We start from the raw sequence: 8,502 nt of genomic DNA, 5'->3' as shown, positions 1-8,502 counted from the left end.
ACTTGTATCCGAGGGTTTTGATAACGCCAGATTAAAAGACTATCTCGTAAAATGTATAAACAAAACATTTGACAGATTCCATATGTTATGGCATGGACATGTTATGGCATCGATCGATATATATATTTGAGAGAGAGAGAGAGAGAGAGAGAGAGAGAGAGAGAGAGAGAGAGAGAGAGAGAGAGAGAGAGAGTATATATATAAACACACACACACACACACACACACACACACACACACACATATATATATATATATATATATATATATATATAGTCAAACCTGTCTTAAGCGGCCACACAAGGGAGTAGATAAACGTGGCCGCTTAAGACAGGTTGCCGCTGAGTACAGGTTGCCACATATATAGTCTTTAAAACATTTGTTGTTGTTTCTTGTTTTTACCGTCTGTACTGCTAATTAACGGATGTGTGCTTCATAGTTGACTATAAATCAACTTTTGACATGTTGTCTCCTTCAAAAATAATGCAAATAGAATATATTAAATTAACCGTTTTCCACAAGTTTGTTTTCTTTTTTCCATTTAATTATTTAATTCCGACTTCATGCGATGTATTGTTATAGTAAGTGAATCTACAAATGTCAAGCGTAGCCTGCCCAGAGGCAATTAGATGCATGTCAGATTCATACTTCCTTAATTGATACACAGTGGAGATGTCGGGACTGAATGGGTACTATTATTCCTGAAGGTGTGAAGATCGGTTATTTGCTGCACCTATCGCTGTTGTTAAAATATCCCTTTTATATAAGAGTAAAACTTTACTGTGGCCGCTTAATGCAGGTATTTTAGCGATTTGGGATCAGATTTAGGTGGCCGCTGGCCGCGTTAGACAGGTGACCGCTTATTACAGGTGCATTTACATTATAAATCGTTTGGGAGGAAAAAAGTGGCCGCTTAAGGCAAGTGACCGCTGAATACAGGTGGCCGCTAGGACAGGTTTGACTATATATATATATATATATATCAGAAGGTGTTTTGTTGCATTTTTCTTAGTGTCTATCCTATCTAATTGGGAAAAGTTTAAAAAAAAAAGAGATTTTTATGCTGTTACATGTATATCCATAAAGTGGGAATTTAAAAAAGGGGGATTTGGGGGGGGGGGGGGGGGGGGGTTGAAGGTAGGTGCCGTTCTGTTTACCCATACACACGTTTTTATACAGTGTCAACATGAACGCATTGAGTATTATACAAAATATATTTATTTTCTTTACTGTTAATGTGTTTTCCACCATATCTAAGTATATAAAATACTAGACGGACCTGTGTAGGAACGTCCTGTACAGAGCCGTCATCACTCTATATATATTTATATATCATTATTATTATTATTATTTAAGGAGTGTCTGTTATTTCTTTTACGTTCATCGGGGTATGAACAAAATAAATCATCCGTAAATTTTGTGAATCGGCGAAGCCGTTCTCACATAAGTTTGCGGATGATTTTTTGGTTCATACCTAGATGAACGTAAAGTAATAACAGACAATACTTATAATTAAATTTGAAACATACTGAGTAATAATAACATTAAAAGTCCATATATATATATATATATATATATATATATATATATATTCTGTTGAGTATTGTCCGAAATATACATATATTTTCTGTATATACAAAATAGATATTTATTTTATTTTATTTACTGTTTACTACCATATCTAAGTAGAGAATACTAAACCGCCCTGTATAGGAACGTTCTGTACAGAGCTGTTCTGACTACATATATTTTTTATATATTTACACACGCACACGTTATATATTTTATTGAGTATAATCCGAAATATACATATATTGTCTTTATATACAATATATATATTTATTTTCTTTACTGTTAATGTGTTTTCCACCATATCTAAGTATACTAGACCGCCCTGTGTAGGAACGTCCTGTACAGAACCGGTAAGGTTTTGGTCCCTTATGCGTTCACTGGCTTCCCTCCTACAAAATGTGCCGAATAAACCCTCGTACTTAGAGTAACATTAAAATCGTTTTCTACGTGAAACGATTACCCACAATCGTTTCCGATATCCATTGGCTGGATATCGATGGAAGGATAACGAATTTCCCGGACATATGCGGTTGGAACAGTTAATAATTGAACAATGGTCGTGGCCTCCCATTGCTTTTGCCCCCCAATTTGCAGATAGGTCTATTTTGGCGAGATCTCGCGAAATCTCGCGGTTTGCGTCCTCGAGTAACTCCGCAACGGGCACATGCGCAGTGGAATGTGAAATACCTCTATTAAGACAGTTAAATTTGTTTAAAATCACATGAGAAGCTCAGCGCCTGCGCAAATCACATAAAGTCCCAGTTCTACTGGCGTCCCGCTAAATGAAGAAAGACAAAGCTGGCCATTGCGTTTGTAGTTGACCTAGATAATGTAGATCAGCGAGCATTGCGACTTATAGCGATGTGGTGGACCGTTTATGTACCAAACAGAACTAAATCATCTATTCTAAATGCTTAAAAAATAAAAATATTCCAGGGTCTGCAGCTTTAAATGGCGAATAGTCCAGCGGAACGGTCACGGAATGTCCGCAGCTTGTTAACAGAAGTAGAGGGTCAAAAACAGTATATTGTATCAACACACATAACGCAATTTGTGGTTGGCATTTAATATCACTATAATAAACAAACCAGATATTGCTATAGCTACATACTTCTGTCGTGAAGCTACTGAATGCTCGTGTTGTTGACTTGACAGATGCAAATATCTGCAATAAGTGACCCGCAGCGTACTGTAACCTCGTTGTGAAAAATACGACTTAAAGGTTGCATGGTACCAAATCAATCGGAACTCCTCGTACATTTCTACGAAATATAAACTCGGAAACAATGCGTCACCATTTTGGACGGAACTTTTTTCAGTCACATGATCAAAACATAGCCATGGAATATAATTGCTCATTCTGTGCTTCAGTGAATAGACAACTACATACAACAACAAATGCATCGAAGAGAATACGCGAGAATGATATAATACAAAAGATAACAGACACATTAGGCTTTAAACCTACTGACAGTTACAGAATATGTGACAGATGTGTAAATAAAATTATTAAATTCAAAAATTTTAAAACACAGGTTTTTGAAAATTTACAGCATGCAGGTAATCATATAAGCACCGGGACGCCACCCATCACTGGTCCGACGCCGAAACGAAGGAAAACTGTTGTTGACAAACTTATTGAGTCTGTTGAGAAGTTAAAAGTACATACAGATCGCCCACATGCCAAAGCTTCATCACGAAGAAAACTAGTTTTTAATGATCACATATATCAAAAGAAAGGTAATTTTATAAACAAATAAATATTCCTGTTGTTATTTTGATCATTTCTTACCGATCGTTTTATATAATAATGGTCCAGCTACGGAGTAAAATGTGTGTCAAATTTATAAATTTATTACAATTTCTTCAATTTTAACTATAATTAAATATGTTGAAGTAACCTTTTTCAGAAATTTCTAAAACAGATTGAAAATACAAATCCATCACGAAACAATTTTTTAGTCGTCATATCTTTATATTTGATCGAACTACATTATGTTACGAACTTCGCCCTAACCGCGTCACCAAATACATGAAAATTTGGTGTATTCCTACAACTTGTGTCCGAGCCTACATCTAGCGTAGCGGAATGTGACGAGGTGTGAAGAGAGTTCCGTGTGAAAGTTCGAGGTGTACCGAACCCTATCACCTATAGGAGAAAACATGTGTTTAGGGAAGTGACGTCACGTATCAGCATGCGCGCGCATCTGGTAGGCAGAAGTCTATCATAATGGCCATTAGTAACAAAGCGAACTAGCGTAGCGTGAATAGCAAAGAATGGCCAAAACGTGCTTAAATTACCGCTTGTAGCACGGGAACGCTATTCTACATAGCTCCTGTATGGAGGAGATACATGTACTATTTCCACCAATAAAATTTGACCGAGTTCAAAACTATAACAAACTTCCTTTTTTTTTTCTTTTTCTTTTCACCTGAATAAATATTTTTAGTCCATGTATTTTTAAAGCGTCTGGTCCTTATTTCAAGTAAAGCATTACAAACGAGCGCGCGCGCACACAGATAAAAATAATAAAATAAAACAAGTAGGCCTATATTTTTTATTTAAAACTGTTTAAAAGAAATAATTGGCCTACACTTTGTTAAAGGAAATTATTTCTTTAAACAATTTTAAATAACCCATATATATATATATATATATATATATATATATATGCATATATACATATATATGTACATATAGATACACATACACACACATATATATATATATATATATATATATATATATATATATATATATATATATATATATATATATATATATATATATATAATATATATGTATAGATATATATGAACATTTGTTACAAATGAACAACCAGTAGACAATATATAGACAGTAGTTATATATATAACACATCAGACTTGTCTACTGGTTCATTTGTAAGGCTTTTCATCAACAATAAATTTAAGCAAGTATCTTATTAGAAAACTTTACAAAAACTTTAAAACTATTAATGTTATCAAGTCCGTTTTTATTCCTTAAACTTGCTGATATCGGATACATATTAACACATTGTATTAAAATGGAGGAACCTAAATTTAGTTTCCATACATGTTCCATGACCACACATACATTGCTCCCTCTAGCTACAGCGTCCCTTTTTAAATATTAGTACCGAACTTAGCCTTTTAAACCGGATACATCTCAAATTTACTTGGTCCCTCACCTTTGCGGTTCCATCTTCAGAACATTTTGTAGCATTATTTTATATATATATATATATATATATATATATATATATATATATACATAAAAATTGCCATTAATATTTTAATCGCCTAATCCCATGCAGGCCAGGACATAGTTTAATATGCAGTCAATCTAGGATTGATTCCTGTTGTTGGTCCTATAGGGTGTATACTACCAAATCAAATCCCATAGACGACAATAGTAACATATGTGGCTAAAACTCCTACCTGCAACGTATCAACCGACATAAACGCCACGGATATAAATACTACCACCCCTCACACTTAAAGTGAATCAGAAAAAAATGGGGGTCAAGCTGCTCGTTTCTGAGATAACGGGTAGCGTCTATGACTACCCTAGTTCCGCACAAAATTCGAGTACTTTTTTTTACAGGTACCCCATACATGTTTCAAGCACAAGGCTACTTGACACATTGGTACTAGATGAAATAAAATTGCATTTTTTTTTAACCCAGATAAAACTATTATTTTTTACAACCAACACACTTACATTTATAACCAATCACAGGACTTGTGGTGTTCACTTCTCTATCAAAAGTTCGGTGCACCTCCAACTTTGACCCAGCCGGAAGTTATTTGGTCTAGTACTACCTATAGGGCTATTTCTCATTCCAGCCAATGCTCTACAACTAGTGTAACAAAGGCTACACTATTTATTATCCTGTCTGTGGGCTGATGCATATAAAAGATCCCTTATTGTTAATCGGAAAGAGTAATCCATTGTTTGACAGCAGCAGGTTTCCTCCCTAATATTATCTGTGTGATCCCTAAACATGTCCGACTCCATATATCCGTAATTAAAATGACTTGAGTGCATTGTTAAATAAAAGATTCCTTCCTTTCAAATCTAAAAAAGTGTCAGTTACCTTTGACAAGAGGCACAGTTTCAAAGGCTATCGCTTTCAACCTGATTAATAAACCAGTTAAAACAACAAATTACTGTAAATGGTAACAATACAATGTTTTAATTTAAGACACACATTAACACAATGCAAATATCATTTGATCATTGGTTTATAATGATAATAGAAAAAGAAAATAATAAATATGTGTTGTCTATTGTTTCTCGATATAATTTTATTGATTTTGTAAAGTCTGTTTTTATTAGAAAATAGAGATCCTGGTAAAAAAAGATTAAATCCAAGTGTTATCAATGTCATCATGACATATATAATGCATATGGTAGTTTGGAAAGTCAGTGAAAAACGTTCTGGTATCCTTCTTATGCACAGAAACATGAGATACTGTAGAAAAGAATTGCTGAATCTGATACCAGTGTTCTCCTTAGCATCCCTTAATTCACCCTAAAACTTAAACGCCCTTAATTCATCGTGAAAGGCCCATTTTTCATCCAATAGTTGCCGGTTCTCTTTTTAGCCACTTCTGTGGAGATATTTTACTGAATAATACATCCCTTAGACTACCATAGTGAGGACAGCCACTTCTGAGGAGATATTTTACTGAATAATACATCCCTTAGACTACCATAGTGAGGACAGCCACTTCTGAGGAGATATTTTACTGAATAATACATCCCTTAGACTACCATAGTGAGGACAGCCACTTCTGAGGAGATATTTTACTGAATAATACATCCCTTAGACTACCATAGTGAGGACAGCCACTTCTGAGGAGATATTTTACTGAATAATACATCCCTTAGACTACCATAGTGAGGACAGCCACTTCTGAGGAGATATTTTACTGAATAATACATCCCTTAGACTACCATAGTGAGGACAGCCACTTCTGAGGAGATATTTTACTGAATAATACATCCCTTAGACTACCATAGTGAGGACAGCCACTTCTGAGGGAGATATTTTACTGAATAATACATCCCTTAGACTACCATAGTGAGGACAGCCACTTCTGAGGAGATATTTTACTGAATAATACATCCCTTAGACTACCATAGTGAGGACAGCCACTTCTGTGGAGATATTTTACTGAATAATACATCCCTTAGACTACCATAGTGAGGACAGCCACTTCTGAGGAGATATTTTACTGAATAATACATCCCTTAGACTACCATAGTGAGGACAGCCACTTCTGTGGAGATATTTTACTGAATAATACATCCCTTAGACTACCATAGTGAGGACAGCCACTTCTGAGGAGATATTTTACTGAATAATACATCCCTTAGACTACCATAGTGAGGACAGCCACTTCTGAGGAGATATTTTACTGAATAATACATCCCTTAGACTACCATAGTGAGGACAGCCACTTCTGAGGAGATATTTTACTGAATAATACATCCCTTAGACTACCATAGTGAGGACAGCCACTTCTGAGGAGATATTTTACTGAATAATACATCCCTTAGACTACCATAGTGAGGACAGCCACTTCTGAGGAGATATTTTACTGAATAATACATCCCTTAGACTACCATAGTGAGGACAGCCACTTCTGAGGAGATATTTTACTGAATAATACATCCCTTAGACTACCATAGTGAGGACAGCCACTTCTGGGGAGATATTTTACTGAATAATACATCCCTTAGACTACCAGTGATGACAGCCACTTCTGGGGAGATATTTTACTATCCCATAGTGAGGACAGCCACTTCTGAGGAGATATTTTACTGAATAATACATCCCTTAGACTACCATAGTGAGGACAGCCACTTCTGAGGAGATATTTTACTGAATAATACATCCCTTAGACTACCATAGTGAGGACAGCCCTTAGACTACCACAGTGAGGACAGCCACTTCTGTGGAGATATTTTACTGAATAATACATCCCTTAGACTACCATAGTGAGGACAGCCACTTCTGAGGAGATATTTTACTGAATAATACATCCCTTAGACTACCATAGTGAGGACAGCCACTTCTGAGGAGATATTTTACTGAATAATACATCCCTTAGACTACCATAGTGAGGACAGCCACTTCTGAGGAGATATTTTACTGAATAATACATCCCTTAGACTACCATAGTGAGGACAGCCACTTCTGAGGAGATATTTTACTGAATAATACATCCCTTAGACTACCATAGTGAGGACAGCCACTTCTGAGGAGATATTTTACTGAATAATACATCCCTTAGACTACCATAGTGAGGACAGCCACTTCTGAGGAGATATTTTACTGAATAATACATCCCTTAGACTACCATAGTGAGGACAGCCACTTCTGTGGAGATATTTTACTGAATAATACATCCCTTAGACATAGTGAGGACAGCCACCTGAGGAGATATTTTACTGTAGAGGACAGCCACTTCTGAGGAGATATTTTACTGAATAATACATCCCTTAGACTACCATAGTGAGGACAGCCACTTCTGAGGAGATATTTTACTGAATAAATACATCCCTTAGACTACCATAGTGAGGACAGCCACTTCTGAGGAGATATTTTACTGAATAATACATCACCTGAGGAGATATTTTACTGAATAATACTCCCTTAGACTACCATAGTGAGGACAGCCACTTCTGAGGAGATATTTTACTGAATAATACATCCCTTAGACTACCATAGTGAGGACAGCCACTTCTGAGGAGATATTTTACTGAATAATACATCCCTTAGACTACCATAGTGAGGACAGCCACTTCTGAGGAGATATTTTACTGAATAATACATCCCTTAGACTACCATAGTGAGGACAGCCACTTCTGAGGAGATATTTTACTGAATAATACATCCCTTAGACTACCATAGTGAG

The 8,502-nt window shown here is 35.8% G+C and overlaps 1 protein-coding gene across 1 annotated transcript in view; it reads right to left on the bottom strand.

Moving 5' to 3' along the window:
* Positions 1–2,754, bottom strand: part of LOC121390595 — a 12,525-nt gene extending 9,771 nt beyond the window's left edge. Inside the window, exon 1 of the mRNA XM_041522449.1 lies at positions 2,684–2,754. The gene's annotated coding sequence lies outside the window, so the exon portion shown is untranslated. The remainder of the gene's footprint in view (positions 1–2,683) is intronic.
* Between the last annotated feature and the right edge of the window lie 5,748 nt (positions 2,755–8,502).

Source organism: Gigantopelta aegis, chromosome 15 (genome assembly GCF_016097555.1).
Source record: "Gigantopelta aegis isolate Gae_Host chromosome 15, Gae_host_genome, whole genome shotgun sequence".
Lineage (NCBI taxonomy): Eukaryota > Metazoa > Mollusca > Gastropoda > Neomphalida > Peltospiridae > Gigantopelta > Gigantopelta aegis.
Note: the sequence above shows the minus strand (reverse complement) of the source record. Positions and strands in the feature narration are given on the sequence as shown.